This window comes from Mauremys reevesii, unplaced genomic scaffold (genome assembly GCF_016161935.1).
Source record: "Mauremys reevesii isolate NIE-2019 unplaced genomic scaffold, ASM1616193v1 Contig4, whole genome shotgun sequence".
NCBI lineage: Eukaryota > Metazoa > Chordata > Testudines > Geoemydidae > Mauremys > Mauremys reevesii.
Window position 1 is genome coordinate 1 of NW_024100851.1, and position 16309 is coordinate 16309.

General features: G+C 47.5%; 5 non-coding genes across 5 annotated transcripts; 4 read left to right on the top strand and 1 right to left on the bottom strand.

The window, feature by feature from the left end:
* The first annotated feature begins 903 nt into the window (after positions 1-903).
* Positions 904-1120, top strand: LOC120393954. The gene has a single exon (XR_005592179.1). It is a non-coding gene; the product is annotated as a small nucleolar RNA U3 (small nucleolar RNA).
* A 6986-nt stretch (positions 1121-8106) lies between these two features.
* TRNAS-GCU lies at positions 8107-8188 on the bottom strand. The gene has a single exon. It is a non-coding gene; the product is annotated as a tRNA-Ser (tRNA).
* Positions 8189-11540: 3352 nt separating this feature from the next.
* TRNAT-UGU lies at positions 11541-11614 on the top strand. The gene has a single exon. It is a non-coding gene; the product is annotated as a tRNA-Thr (tRNA).
* Positions 11615-13170: 1556 nt separating this feature from the next.
* On the top strand, positions 13171-13242 carry TRNAA-UGC. The gene has a single exon. It is a non-coding gene; the product is annotated as a tRNA-Ala (tRNA).
* A 2437-nt stretch (positions 13243-15679) lies between these two features.
* On the top strand, positions 15680-15752 carry TRNAV-AAC. Its single transcript has one exon. It is a non-coding gene; the product is annotated as a tRNA-Val (tRNA).
* The last annotated feature ends 557 nt before the right edge of the window (positions 15753-16309 follow it).

Below are 16309 nucleotides of genomic sequence, written 5' to 3' on the forward strand. Positions count from 1 at the left end.
GAAGAGATCTTCTTTCCAAGTGGGAATTGTGCAGGGAGGAACAACAGACCTAGTGCAGCTGTGTTGCCACTGTCTACTAGCACTGAAATGGTTCAGAATGCCTTGGGTCAAGTGGCACCAGTTCTAAAAGTAAGGGTGATTTAGTGCTGTGGTTCTCAAACAGGGGTATCCAATGGTCTTCCAGGGGGTACAGCAACTCATCTAGATATTTGCCTAGTTTTACAACAGGCTACATAGAAAGCACTAGCAAATTTGTAACAAATTAAAATTCATACGTTGATCTGTTTATACTGTTCTCTATATACACTGAAATGTAAGTACAATACTTATATTCAAGGGATTTATTTTTATAAATATTGCATCTGATTTTGTAAGCAAGTAGTTTTTAAGTGAGGTAAAAAATGGGGGTATGCAAGAGAAATCAGACTCCTGAAAGGGGTACAGGTGTCTCTAAAGGTTGAGAGCCACTGATTTAGTGCAGGTACCACCGGTAACATAGAACCCTGCAAAAACTTCTAGTGCAGATGAATTTGAGAGCAAGCCAGAGAGAAACAGCTGCGGAGCATGCTAGCTAAGGCTGACCCGTCTGGATTGTCTGTGCCTGACAAGCTGTCATGTGCTACAGAGGAGCCTGTGAGAGGTATGGCAAAGCAAGAGGGTTTGATTAGTTGCTAGGAGCTCCACATGCTAATCAGGAGGTGTGTTTCTGTAAATAGCGACATAAACATCTTCTAATGGCCAGTGTGCTAAAGCTGTCTCAATTGTGCTTAATGAAATGGGGACCTGGTTTTAGATTTTTGTTCTTTAATTCGCTGGGGGTGAAACCCCTTGTATGAAAACATTCACCGTGGGAAGAAAGCTTGTGCATATTAGCCTGGATGTGTAGCCGAGGACAGTTTTGTTAAGACTGTACTTTCAGGGATCATTTCTATAGTTTGTAACTAGAGAAGTGTGGTTGAAAGTGTATGATCTCGCTAACTATGGGGATGAGTTAAAGTGTTCTTTTCTGAGCATGAAGTGAGTGGATAGTGGTGCTTTAATGCATCTGCTGTCTGCTATTGATGAGTGTTCTTGTTTTCCTTTTGGGAAGCTGAGAGGAAAAGAGCACAGACTGAGTGGTTAGTCCTTATAAAACAAGTTTAAAATAAATGTTTTGGCTTTTTTGTATTATCTGAACTTGTTTAAAGCTTTTCTTCAGTTCTCTTTAAAAAATAGTAAAGGTAGTGTGAAAATGGTGTTTTAGAAGTTTCTAGTTCAGTACTTACTGAAAGATTTTAAAGATTTCTTTATGCTGCTCTCTCTTTTTTTTCTTGTAATCTATTTCAGAATTTAGGTAGGGTCCTGTGTCTGCATGTTCTTTTCCTTTTCCATTTGCTTCTCCACTTCTCTCTTCTTCCTGTCCCATTTTTGGGAAGCCCCTATTTTTACTTCTCCTGCTCTGGCAGGGTACACAGGTTGCTCTTGGCCCCAAGCACATCAGACAATCCACACAGGATCTGAGAGTTGCTGTCTCCTGGCTGTATAGTGGGTAGAGGGTTCTAAAGCTGTCTCAGGGTATGTCTACACTATGGGATTATTCTGATTTTACAGAAACCAGTTTTGGAAACAGATTATATAAAGTCAAGTGCGCGACCACACTAAGCACATTAATTCGGCCGTGTGCATCCATGTACCGAGTTAGCATCGATTTCTGGAGCATTGCACCATGGGTAGCTATCCCATAGTTCCCACAGTCTCCCCCACCCATTGGAATTCTGGGTTGAGATACCAGTGCATGATGGGGCAAAATCAGCATCGCGGGTGATTCTGAGTAAATGTCATCAGTCAATCCTCCCTCTGTGAAATCAACGGCAGACAATCATTTTGCGCCCTTTTCCCTGGATTGCCTGAGCAGACACCATAGCACGGCAATCATGGAACCCATTCAGCCTTTGTCACCGTCACTTTATGTCTACTGGATGGCGCTGACAGACGCGGTACTGTAACACTACACAGCAGCATTCCCTTGCTTTTTGCAAGTTAGCAAAGATGGCTACCAGCCATACTGTACCATGTGCTGCTTTGCAAGTTTACAATGACAGTTACCAGTTATACTGTACTGTCTGCTGCTGTCCTGGATGCTCCTGGCTGGCCTAGGTGAGGTTGGCCAGGGGTATATGGACAAAAATGGGAATGACTCCCCAGCTCATTCCCTTCTTTAAGTTTTGTCTGAAGGGAGAGTCAGTCCTGCCTAGACTATCAGGCAAGCCTCCTAAAGAACCAGAGAGACAAACGGTCGTTCCAGCTCAGAGCCCCAGACATCCTGCAGAAATGATGGGCTGCATGCCATTCTAGGGGGTGCCCCTGCAACAACCCCATCCATTGCTTCCCTCCTCCCCCACCCCTCCTGGGCTACCGTGGCAGTTATCCCCCCATTTGTGTGATGAAGTAATAAAGAATGCAGGAATTTGAAACAACACTGACTTTATTGCCTCTGCAAGTAGAGTTCAAAGTGGGGAGGGAGAGAAGCCTCAGCTGCTATGATATTCCAGGCAGGACTGAATCTCCATTAGACAAAGCTTAAAGAAGAGAATTACCTGATAATCATTCCCATTTTTGCCCAGGCACCCCCACCTGACCTCACCAAGACCTGCCAGGAGCACTCATGGGACAACGATGAGGGATATCAGCCCTACCATACCATCTAGAGAAGGGAAGGGGACACTGCTGTGTAGTGCTGCAGCACCACATCTGCCAGCACCATCCAGTAGACATACAGCGACATTGAAAAAAAAGGCGAGAAATGATTTTTTCCCTTTGCTTTAATGGGGAGGAGGGGACAACATATCCCCTGAACCACCTGCGACAATATTTTTGACCCTTTAGGCTTTGGGAACTCAGCCAATAATTCAAATTGTTTTTGGAGAGTGCAGGAACTGTGGGATAGCTACAGACGTCAGTTGCCCCTCCCTCCATGAGCATCCATTTCATTCTTTGGCTTTCTGGTACGCTTGTCTCAGCTCTTAAGTTTCAGCACTGTGTCGAGTCCCTGTTGTGGCCTCTGTCTATCATGGCCTTGGAGATTTTTTCAAATGCTTTGGCATTTTGTCTTTTGGAACAGGTTCTGATAGAACAGATTCATCTCCCCATACAGAGATCAGCTTCAGTATCTCCCATACGGTCCATGCTGGAGCTCTTTTTTGATTCTGGGACTGCATGGTCACCTGTGCTGATCGGCACTCCATGCTGGACAAACAGGAAATGAAATTCAAAAGTTCACGAGGCTTTTCCTGTCAACCTGGCCAGTGCATCCGAGTTCAGATTGCTGTCCTGAGTGGTCACAATGGTGCACTGTGGGATGGCGCCTGGAGGCCAATACCATTGAATTGCGGCCACAATAACCCTAATCCGACATGGCAATACCGATTTCAGTGCTACTCCCCTCGTCGGGGAGGAGTACAGATACCGGTATTAAGAGCCCTTTAGATCGATCTAAAGGGCTTCATTGTGTGGACGGGTGCAGGGTTAATGCGATTTAACGCTGCTAAATTTGATATAAAATCGTAGTATTGACCGGGCCAGAGAGAGCAGCAGGTTTCCCCTATTGTTTCCCGCTCTTGTTTTCTTGATTAGTTTCTCCTCTACACCAACTTGTTTGGTTTCTTTCTCAGCCTGGCTAGCTCAGTTGGTAGCGCATCAGACTTTTAATCTGAGGTCCAGAGTTCAAGTCTATGTTCAGGTGATAAACTACTCACAAAGATCTTAAACTGTCTTTCTCATGTTCTCTTTGTTACTTTTTCTCTTCAGGATTTTCCCTTTCCTCAGAAGGGCCTTTTTGTGTGTGGGTTTGAAGGGGCAACTTCCTGACAGCCCCTCTGTCCTTGCAGCCTGGAGGAATAAAGGTCTCTGGGCATAGAGCATGTTCCTCCCTGCCTTGTATACACACAGACACACACACACACACACACCTGAAAATCCCTAAGGAATTAGAATCACCTGCTGCCTTCCCCTTTCCTGTTGGATCCCCAAACAAGGATGCTCTTCAGCCTAAACCCATGTCCCCTCTTTTCCCAGTGCCCCTCAATCCCAGCCCTCAGTCCCTCCTATGCTCACTGCTCCTCACTCCCAACCGGAGCCTGCTCCTCTTCACCCTTCTCCTCTGTCCCAACCCACAGCCCCCTCCTATTCCCAGTGCCCCTCAATCCCCATCCACAGGCCCCCTCCTCCTCATGCTGCTCCTCAATCCCAACCCACGGTTCCCTCCTTCCCTCCAGCAGCAGGTGCTTCAGACCCCCTCAGGAAGATTTTCTTGCAAGGTTTCGTGTAGGAGTCTGCATGTGGATTTTACAATATGTTGGAAATCTGTTGGGTTGCTTGCCGAAATGATCACTTGTGGCTGGTGTTGGATTCCCAGTCTCCATGTTATAGGGGCAGGAGAAATAAAGGGTTTTTATCCTTGTTGTGTGAATCGAGGGCAGCACAACTGTGCTTGGCAGACCCCGATTGAGGGACTCACCCTCAATTCAATAGCACTTGCTAGGCAGGGGACAGGGGTTCCAAAGCCAAGTGGGCCAAGCTCTGGATCTCAATACTAAAATTGAGGTGTCAGACCAACGTTAGGACAGGGTGGTTGTGAAGAGATGAGTGAGTCCCTAGACAACATAGTGAGTATGGAGCCTTCTTATTTCCCCCCTTTTCCACCCAGGATGGCAGGTGAACTCTACAGAGATACCTCTGGGCTTGCACTGACTAAGGACAACAGCTGTGAGTGGGGTGCAGAGAGGGGATGGCTCATGTTAGAGGACTTTTGTTTGCTGGACTTACAAATCGTAGGGAGAAGGACACTGCCCAGCTTATCTGGGGGGTGGGTCTTTCCCTCGTGGTTTATGTTTATGTGTTGGGGCTGCTGACATAACTTCTGCTAACCCTGGGCTTACATTGCAGTGTAGACATACCCTGAGAGGGCATCTATACTGTGATAAAATCCCACTGGCCCGGCTGGCCTGGATGGTCTGATTTGGGCTCCTGGGGCTCAGACTGGAGCCCAGGCTCAGAGACCCTCACCCCTCGTGGGGTCTCGGAGGCTGGGCTCAAGCCCAAATGTCTACACTGTAATTTTATAACCCTGCAGCACAAGCCCCACAAGCCTGAATCAACTGACCCAGGGCTTGAGAATAGTGACGTGGGTGTGTTAATGGCAGTGTAGACATAATGCTAGGCTATGTCCACACTACAATGAAACACCCATGGCTGCCCCGTGCCAGTGCAGGCTCCCAGGCTAGGGCCGTGGGGTGGTAAATTTGCACTGTAGACATCTCAGATCAAGCTCAATATCGGGCTCTGGGACCCCACGAGGTTGGGAGGGAGTTTAGCAAGCAAAAAAGGTAAAATGTCAGTGGAGTATTACCCTGGACTCAATGGCAGTTCTCCATTGGTCTGTCTGCTTTGGGAAGGGACAATAACACGTCCTGCTGCATTCGTTATTTCAAAGGGCGGTTTAGGATTTTCTTTCTCACACACGGTGCACGAAGCAGGACTCAATCCTTGGTGTAAAGTAAATGAGCCGCTCACAGATTCTGGCAGCCACAATGAGCATTTGCTGTGAGAGCCCAGACCTGCCCCTGTCCCAGAGGGAGAGGGGTCATCTGTGACAGGCTGAACCACTGACCTATCAGCTCTTAACTCCCAAACTTTCAGTAATTCTGTTATCAGTGCCTGTGAGTATAATCTAAACAGCCATACTGGGCTGGACCAAAGGCCCATCTAGCTCTGTGTTTTGTCCTCTGACAGTAGCCAATACCAGGTGCCCCAGGTTACACAACAAGTCACCACTGGGAGTTGAACCCAGGATTTCCTGTTTACAAGACAGGCACTTTAGGCAGCTAAGCCATGGTGCCTACCTATGGCTAAACTACCGTGTCTGCCCACACCGGACTCCCTGCCATCGCTACCAGGGCCTGACAAGCTTTGCTTGTGTTTGGATTCTGCAAAGCAGAGGAGCAGGTGAGGTTTTCCTTGCAAGCTGTGTGTGTGTGTGTGTGAATATCTTTGGCCAGGTCTGCACTGCAAAGTTATTTCAGCATCATTATATTGCTCAGGTGTGTGAAAAACACACAACAGTCCCTCGGTCAGCAGCTTGTGGCTGGTGCACACACTGCAATGCCATGTCTGGTGACAAAACTGCCCTCTTTTGGTGACAAAATAAAACCACCTTGACAAGAGGTCTAGAGCTTTTTGCAGCAAACTCAAAGTGACAAATTGTCAGTCTAAATGCTGCTGGATTGCTGGTCATTATATCACCATAACTGGCCTCCACAAGTATCCCACCATGCCTGCTGTGAAATCACCTGCCTTGCATTCCTGTTACAGAGGTTGGGTCCCTCCCCTTTCATAGCTCCAGAAAGTTCTGACAGCTGAGCTGCTATTTACACTGGAATTAGGTTAATATAACTGCATTGTCAGCCTAAGTAATGTAATTACTCCAACCTAATTTTGTAGTGTAGACCTGTCAAGAATCACACACACACCTTGGGACCAAAACTTCACCTACTCCTCTGCTTTACAGAATCCAAACATGAGCAAAGCTTGTCAGGGCCCAGTGGGGATTGGCAGAGATTCAGGTGTGGGCAGACACAATGGCTTAAATAACCACAGGTGTCATAGTTTAGCTGATTAAAGCACCTGTCCTGTAAACAAAGATTCTGGGTTCAACTCCCAGTGGTACCTTGAGGAGTGGCTTTTGGGGCACCTGGTATTGGCTATTGTCAGAAGACAAGATTCAGAGCTAGATGGACTTATGGCTTAAATTACACTCACAGGCACTGATAATAGAGTTACTGAAAGTTTGGGTGTTAGAGCTGATAGGTCAGTGGTCAGTTCCCTCAATGTGGTTTTACCATTTCCACTTGCTAAACTCCTCCCAACCTCTATAAAATTACAGTGCAGACATATGGGCAGGCCCAACCTCTGAGGCCCCACGAGGGTGAGGGTTTCTGAACCCAGGCTTCAGCATGAACACAAATATCTGCACCACAGTTTTTAGCCCCTCAGCTTTGGCTCCAGGAGCCCAAGTCAGATGACCCAGGCCAGCCCTGCTGCCATCTTTATCCCAGGAGAGATGGACTCTAAGGGTGCGTCTCCATTGCAATGTAAGCCCAGGTGTGGCACGCTGTGCTCAAAGCAGCACCTGGAAGCCCCATATTCACCACTCTCATATAACGATGACATGGTTTGTACAAAGTCTGCCTGGTGAGTATCATTTCAAAAGTCTTCATCTGTTGAACATTAAAATCGTGTTGGATTGTGTGTGCTCACATTGGTTGGGAAGTTATGAAGTTTTGCTCTGTGTGCGTTACTGAGATATGTTATGAGGTGGGAAATGCCCCCACCAGCCTTTCAGGTGTGACAATGGAGGAGCCAGACTCGCTGCTGGCCCATTGAAGGTATCCACACTCCCAAGGACTATCCAGGAACCGTGTACAATGCAGGCTTCTCCGAGATAGCACAGCGACAATGGACGCTGCTTGACTCACATTGTAGCAAAGGAGCTTCCTAGCAAGTTGGAAGAAACTATGAAAGGGAGGAAGAGACATCATGACTTGGCCTCTCTCCCCACACCTCAATACCTGTAAACACATCTGGAGGACAAACACTGAACTGAGATGAATCATAAGAGAATAATAATAATAGATTCAAATCAACGTCCCCAAACAGACTAGTATGGGTGTTTCAGCAGAAAATTTTCAGTCTGGGAATTTTGTTTTCTCAGTCAGACCTTGCCAAGGGAAGCAGGGAGAAAATGTTTGAGTTGCCTCCTTCAGAACAGCTTGGTCTAGACACTAGCTCTGGTTCACTGCTCTGGCCTTGCTCGGGTTGAGGATATTTTAATAATTTGGGGAGGTGCCAGGGTGGTTGAGGAGATGAGGAGGATGTTCCCTTTTGAGATAAAAACTAAGAAATACAGAACTAGAGAATATTTTTTTCTTTTTTAGAAATCTGGGATTTAGACATTTTATTTAAAGTAAGGGAGTTCTGAGTATCTGTTTGCAAGAAGTACCATTGTTTGATCTGTCATTGTACCAAAGGGAGATGGTTGTCTATAAAGGATGGGTGAAGACTAAATGCATCCGATGAGGATGGGATTCGAACCCACGCGTGCAGAGCACAATGGATTAGCAGTCCATCACCTTAACCACTCAGCCACCTCATCAAAAGTGTGAAAAAAGGACAGGAGGAGAAATCTAAGGTCAGCAGAGACAGGAGCAATAAGGCATTTTTAAATACTAAGCGGAAGCAGGGCTGAATAGGCTCCCTCCTCACATCTAGTGAGGAGCTGGGGGAAAGACTTCAGGAACAGACGATGTTTGCATAGACAAACCTACTCTGCCTAGATATGCAGCATGATGGGGCCACTTTCCCAAACATGGCCAGTTTTGGCTGGTGGCGGGTTACAAATCACTTTAGGATTGAGTGGAATGAAATGTTATTATCCTTCCTGCATGAGTGAAGGGCAGCAGAACATACCTAGTCGGTCCTGATGGAGGGTAGGTGGGTGAGGAATAGCTTTTATTGGACTTCATAGAAGTGATTGAGAACATCACCTAAACCAGTGGTCCCCAAACATTTCACACTGTGCCCTCTTATCCAGTTGGGGAGGCAAAACCAGAGCTTGAGGATTCAGCCCTGGGTGGTGGGGCTTAGACTTTTGGCTTCAGCCCCAGGCCCTAAGAAGTCTAATGCCAGCCCAGGTGACCCCATTAAAACAGGGTTATGACCCACTTTGGGGTCCTGACTCACAGTTTGAGAACCACTGCTCTATGCTAAAGGAGAGAGTTTTCCTGTGGGTGTAGTTAATCCACTTCCCCAAGAGATGGCAGCTATGTCAGTGGGAGGAGCTATATCAGTGGGTGTGCAAGCTGTGGTGTTTGCCACATTTAACAAGTTTAATCAAACCCCATTTTTTAAACCATCTGTAGCCTGGGAATGGCAAAGGACCTCGATGAAGGAGGGTCTGTCCTTTAAAGTCCTGGAGATCATGAGTCCATGCTTTTGCCATCATGGGAGTATAGCTGAGTGGTAAAGTGCTTGATTGCAGATCAAGTGGTCCTTGATTCAAACCCCAGTGTTTTCTTATAACCTTCTTTCTTTTTTAAAAAAGGAAAACATTTTCATTTTCATTCTCCATTCTGTTCAGGAGCTCCACTGTACAGGGTGCTTGATATGGATGTAAACACTCAACATTTCACTGTCCAAATGCATAAATACCTAGCAAAGCTGTCTATCAGCTGAAATCAGTTTCAGTCCTCAAAGTGTCAATTTATGTTTTCATCAATTAAACAAAGGTATCATATGAATGTACATTTGCAGATCCCTCTTCTCCAGGAGCTGTGCTGTGCAGAAGAACAAGAGTCACATCCAGCTGCAGTTCAGGAGTCTGATAACCAAAGAGCTGTTGCCAGCTTAAGAGCCTGAGGCGGAGCAACAGCAGGGTTCATTGCCCGGTGTGCGTTGCACTAATTAACACACCAGGGTGGAGAAGCAAAACCACGTTTATTTGAGCCCAAATAAGGTGCCAGGGAGAAAAAGCATTCTCAAATCCTGCACACCCGCGCGCAGGCGGGGTCCCAGTATTTATACCCCCCTTGTTTGTGTAAGCCTTTTGTTCGGTTTTCCCCCTCACCCCTCCCTTCCCAACAGCAGTTACTTTAAACATTACATTTCAGCGTGTTAGAAAAGTTCTCATTCGCATGCTTATCTATGGCCTTCACAGCACAAACGCATACAGATTTTCCTCCCCCCTCTCCCCCTCCTCCCTGCCGCTTCTGCTGTTTTAAACTCCTGCATTTGCAAGCTGAGACAGCTGACAGTTACACATTTTGCTTGCTGTCTCTTAGCATCTTAGGCTGGTTAAAGTTCACAGCATGGAAGACCTCTGGTTCACTCAGGCCTGCAGTCACAATTTTGGTTTACTTAGGCCTAGTGACACCAACAGAGCCAATAAATGTTCTGAGGGCTGGAGAAAAATGCCTTCTAGTGAGCTATTGAACAAGCTCAACCTGTTTAGCTTATCAAAAGAAGATTGAAAGGTGACTTCATTGAAGTGTTGAGGGGCCTTAATGGAGAGAAAAGGTTGGGTATGAAAGGGCTCTTGAATCTAGCAGAGAAAGGCATAACAAGACCCAGTGGCTGGACGGTGAAAAAAGACAAATTCATATTACAAATAAGATGCAAATATTCAACAGCGAGGATGATTCACCACAGGAACAAGTTACCAAGGAAAGAGGTCGATTTGCCATCTCCTGATGTCATTTAATGAAGACTAGATGCCTTTCTGGAATGTGTTTGCCCCAAAGTAGCTCTTGTGTCATACAGGAGGCCTGTGATATGCAGGGGGTCGGATTAGATGCTCTAATGGTCTCTTCTGGCCATAAAGTCGACTCATTTCTGAAAAACTGAGTGTAGCATTGGGAGTAGTGTCTGATGTTTTCCTGTCTAGCCGGCTTGCTGCCTAGAGCGAGCGCTCCTTGAGTGGGGTGATCCACAGGGAGTAGCTCAAACCTCCAAAGTGCCTGGGCAGGGGCAGGACATTAGCACAGCAAGGGAGGGGTGTGGCAGTGACATCACAAAGGCTTTTTGCAGGACCTCAGACTATTGGTCAAAGGTGGTGGGGAGGTGGTGACCTCACAGAGAGATGCTGACATCAGCCAGGCAGGACAGGGCGAGGGGCCAGGGAAACCTCAGAGACCCCTGTGGCTTTGCTTCAGCAAGTCTCCTTCTCCAGGTCTCTCTTTGATGACTGAGAGAGTATTCGGGTTCACGTACGTGAGCACCAGGGGAACCCTTTTGAGTTTTCTCCTTCCCTTTTCGTGATTTTACTAGAAAACAGAAGTCCCTGTTTAGAAGGTCAGAGCCTCCTCAAGGAAGGGGTGTCATGGGCGTGTCACAGTTCGGATGCCAGTGGCCCCTACACTGTAAGGAAACTCCGCCACCTGCTCTGTGTTTGCAGTGCGGGAGAGCAGCATCCATGGCAGTGATTTGCTCCTGGCAGCCGGAGCAGAGCAGCAGGCTCAGCTGTCAGAACTTCCCGCGGTGATGAAAGGGGAGGGGCCCATGGCTCTGTAGCAGGAATGCAGGGCAGACTAGTTCACAGCAGGCATTGTGGGATACTGGGGAAGGCCAGTTATGGTGATATAATGAACAGCAGTGTTTACTCTGTTACTTTAAGTTTGCTGCAAAAAGCTCTAGACCTCTTATTGAAGTTGTTTTATTTTGTCAGCAAAACAGGGCACTTTTGTCGCCAGACATGGCATTGCAGTGTGTACACCAGCCACAAGCTACCGACCGAGGTAGCGTTGTGTTTTTCACACACCTGAGCAATATAATTCTGCTGAAACAACTTTGTAGTGCAGACCTGGCCAAAGATTCACTCACACACAACTTGCAAGGAAAACCTCACCTGCTCCTCTGCTTTGCAGAATCCAAACACAAGCAAAGCTTGTCAGGCCCTGGTGGCAATGGCAGGGAGTCAGGTGTGGGCAGACAGAGTGTTATAGTTACCCACAGGCACCATGGCTTAGCTGGCTAAAGCATCTGTTTTGTAAACAAGAGATCCTGGGTTCAACTCCCAGTGGTGCCTTGTTGACTGGTTGTTGGGGCACCTGGTATTGGCTACTGTCAGAAAACAAGGTTCAGAGCTAGATGGGCCTTTGGTCCAGCCTAGTGTGGTTTTTCTTATGGTTTAAATAACACTCACAGGCACTGATAACAGAGTTACTGAACGTTTGGGAGTTAGGAGCGGGTAGGTCAGTGGTCCAGTCCCCACACAGATGACCTCCTCCCTCTGGGACAAGGGCAGGTCTGAGCTCTCACCCAAATGCTCATTGTGGCTGCCAGAATCTGTGAGCAGCTTGTTTAGTTTACAGCAAAGGTTGAGTCCTGCTTTGTGCACCATGTGTGAGAATGAAAATCCTAAACTGCCCTTTGAAATAATGAAAGCAGCAGGACGTGTTACTGTCCCTGCCCCAAAGCAGACAGACCAATGGAGAAATGCCATTGAGTCCACGGTAATACTCCCCTGCCATTTTACCTTTTTTGCTGGCTAAACTCCTTCTTATCTGCCCGGCCCAGGCTGTCCTCTGCCTCAGCTGCTGCTCCCGGCCTGCTCTAAAGTCAAACACGCAGGGCCCCAGGGAACAGAGGCTGGGACAGGGCAGCAGCCTGGGCTGGGCTGGGAAGATGCTGGGAGTTCTCGTTCCCTGAGAACTGGTCCGGCTCCCTTCTCAACAGCAAACAAACCAATTCCACGTCCCCTCCCCAGAAAAACCAGCCTGGAGCCAAGGGCAGCAGGGGACGATTCCCTCCAGTTTCCACCGAGGCAGGAGAGAAGCCAGGGTGTTTCTAGCAGAGCTTATGGAACTGACGTGGGGAAACCAGCCTTTAATAACAGGCAGTTCCAGTTTAAGCTCAGTGTTTTTACAATTTTTACAACATTAAATAACCCTTCAATCGTAGTGTCACCATCCATAACATTGCTTCAGCCTTATACGTTCCCAGGTGCACAACTAAACATCTCTTCAAATCCAAGGGAGTGGAGATCAGTCAATGTTCAGAGTCATCCCACATAAAAGAACCATGTTGTGGTACATACTGGCCCCATCATGTTGCCATGGCCTTTACCTCCTCTCTGTTAAAAGTTTCAGTATTTTGCACAGAAACTTTCTTCCCTCAGGAGAGACCTGGGAACCAGGGCTGCCAGCCAGACAAACACCCTTAAGAGTAGGCGTAACCTGTCAAAAAATGATCTCCTCTCTTCAGTTCAGTGACACCCTGAAATGTTACTTATCCCGGCAGAACCAGAGGATTGAAAGCAGCTACATCAAACCCCTGTGTAGCTCACAGGAATGGACATAAACACTCCCTGGTATCTGAAGTGATGTTTAGTTTTACCCTTTGTTAACGGCAAGACTAAAGGGAAAGGCAGTGGTGGTGCCAGATATTAAGAGTGAAACACGAAACAATCATCATAGTTATGCCCATAGTGACTGCAAAATCTTTCTATATACTTCTTATTATCATCAGTGTATTATTTTGGCCTCAGAGCAGGGAATGTGTCCCTCATGCTGCTTTTAGGTCACTAGGTGCTTTGGAAACAGGAGGGCTCTGAGTGTAATCTATAGCACATATGGCCTATCTGGGGATGTAGCTCAGTGGTAGAGCACATGCTTTGCATGTATGAGGTCCTGGGTTCAATCCCCAGCATCTCCAATTCTTTTCACCCTGCTGCTTTGCTCATCCCCAGAGGATGGGGCCCACCAGTCTCCTGAAGGAATTTTAATCCTGCTCATGAGGGCAAGTGCCAATTGCATGGAAGGTCAGGGTGGAGTTTCTGCTCCTAAGTCACCTTGGTACATTTAAGATTCCCACCAGCTGTGCTGCTTGGGACAATGGTAGATGAGAAGTGCAGATCCTCCAGCACTGGAGGAAGGTCCGTCTGCAAAGACTAGACTTATTTCTTGTCTGGACCCAATCTTTTCACCTGGTATAGCCCTTGTTCCAGCTCAGGTGGTAGCTGGGGGATGTCTTATGACTGCAGCATGTTTGTTCAGTTCCACCCTCTTATACAGCTTTGGTACAAGGCAGGAATCTTTTGTCTCTCACCTGGGGAAGAGCCCCAGGTTTAAGATGGATTCCTGTACCGGGGGACATGATCACATGTCCTGTGAGACCCCCAAGCCTTCATTCTTCCTGGCCTGACTCACAGATGGTGCAGGACAGAGCCAACTACAGTCTATTGTCCTGGTCAATGGGAGCCATCAAGAGTCCAAACCACTGTTAATGGCCCACACTTTGCATCATTACAACAGGACCTCAGAGTTATAGTTCATATTTCTAATTTCAGATCCAGAATGATCGGTTCACACAATAGGATGAACACACACAGTAGATTATAAGCTTTGTAATGATACCTTACAAAAGACCTTTTGCATGAAGCATAGTCCAGTCATTTTATATTCACACTCATTAGCATATTTTCATAAAATCCTATGGAGTGCAACGTCACAGCTGGGAAAGGGTTTTACTGCGGCACCTGGCAGCAGTTGAGTTTCATGTTCAGGCTGTGGTATGAGTTCCTCCAGGTTTCTCGTAAGCACACAGGGACCTTAGCGGGTGCTCTCGATACAGGAATGGCCCAGATACAATGAAGTGATGGGAATTGCATTTTCCTTTTTTATTTCTGTATTTCCAATGACATTTCTGTTTGTGATTTCGTTTTGCTTTGTATAACTGTGTTTTCTCCTGGATTTGATATTTAACGAAAAAAAGAATAAGGCCTCAAGGCACCAGATGGAGGAGCCGGCTGGGGCTAGGACTGCTAAGAGAACGAGTAGCAGGTTTTCTGTATTGTTTCCTGCCCTCATTTTTTCTTGACTAGTTTCTCTTCTGCATGAAATTTGCCTCTTTAAAATGTGAGCCTGGCTGGCTCAGTTGGCAGAACATCAGACTTTTAATCTGAGGTCCAGGGTCAAGTCCTGGTCAGGCAAAACAGTTTACCCCTGTGACATCCCCAAGGATTTTTAGAAGGACTCTCCTTGACTTTAGTTTTCCTTTTCAGGACATGGCCGTTCCTAGCACGGGCGCTGTACTGCCTGGGCCTGATGGTGCGACTGCCTCACCTGTCCACTGGCCTCACAGTCTGGACTAAGAAAGGCCTCTGGGCCTGCAGCAAAGTGCTGGGTGCTGAATTTCTGAGCAAATGCAGGGCTGGCCAGAGAGGCATCTTCCCACTGAGTCCTCCTGCCAGAAAAATTGTCCCCACCGACAGGGGTGGCGCCAGGCCCCAGCACACCCAGCACGTGCTTAGGACAGCAAGCTGCAGGGGGCGCTCTGCCGGTCACCACGAGGGTCCTGCGACTTCGGCGGACCTCCTGCAGGCAAGCCGCCGAAGGCAACCTGCCTGCCGTGCTTGGGGCGGCAAAATGCCTAGAGCCGCCCCTGCCCACAGAGTCCTCCCTGCTGGAAGTCGACAGTAATCAACAGGTGCTCTGCTGGTCCCATGGTGTAAGGGCCAGCACTTTGAATTCTCAATCTGAGTTGAAGTCTCAGTGGAATCTGAGAACAATTCCTGTGCCACAAATCCTGCTGGGTCTTCCAAGGCTCTGTCTTGCTTTCTCAAAGGCCATGAAAGCCACTACAAAAGGTTTTTTTTCTCCTGCTGATAATAGCTCACCTTAACTGATCACTCTCGTTATAGTGTGTATGGCAACACCCAATTTTTCATGTTCTGTGTGTATGTGTGTGTGTGTGTGAATATATATCTTCCTGCTGTATTTTCCAGTGCATGCATCCAATGAAGTTGGTTTTAGCCCAGGAAAGCTTATGCTCAAATAAATTTGTTAGTTTCTAACGTGCCACAAGTACTCCTGTTCTTTTTGCAGATAAATGAATGGAGGTTAAGTCCATGAATGGCTATTAGCCAGGATGGGTAAGGAATGGTGTCCTTAGCCTCTGTTTGTCAGAGGGTGGAGATGGATGGCAGGAGAGAGAGATCACTTGCTCATTACCTGTTAGGTTCAGTCCCTCTGGGGCACCTGGCATTGGCCACTGTTAGCAGATAGGATGTGAGGTTGGATGGACCTTTGGTCTGACCCAATATGGCCATTCTTATGGTCTTATGAAGGGAGGGGCAGAACACTGGGATAGAGTTTCTGTAGTGTAGTGGTTATCACTTTTGCCTAACATGCAAAAGGTCCCTGGTTCAAAACCAGACAGAAACATGTGGGTTTAATTTTCCCAGCTCCTAGTGGCCTGTCCCTGCTGTTGTAGGAGCTGCAGTGATTTCTATGCTCAGAAGGTCTGTTATACTTCCCCTGCTCCCACTTTTCTCTCCTCTCCCTCTCTGAATGCCTGTGAAGTGGCTTTTCCCCTCCCGCTCCCTCCTGGAATGCTTGTGGGATGAACGTTCTGGTTGAAGAGCAGAAGAGCTCCCAGGTAGACAAGGTGTCTGGGACTCTAATTAGGCAGCGATCACACACCCAGAGCATGGACACTGCCCAAGGTGGAGTGTGACCAACCAGATGCAGCCAAGTAATCTCTAGTCACAGGCCATGAGGAGCAGGTCCTTAAAAGGGGAAGGGGCCCTGTGCTCAGGAGAGCACTCACAAGCTTGTACCTCCAGTGAATGCCCTTTGCCCAGACCGCCTGGCCAGTGGTTCTCTGCATTGTATTTCATTGTGCCTCAGGGAGACTTACCTTCATCACACCATGCATCATGGTGCTGTGGGAAACTTACCTTGCAGAATCCAGACATCTCCAGTGCTGTGCCTGTCCTGGG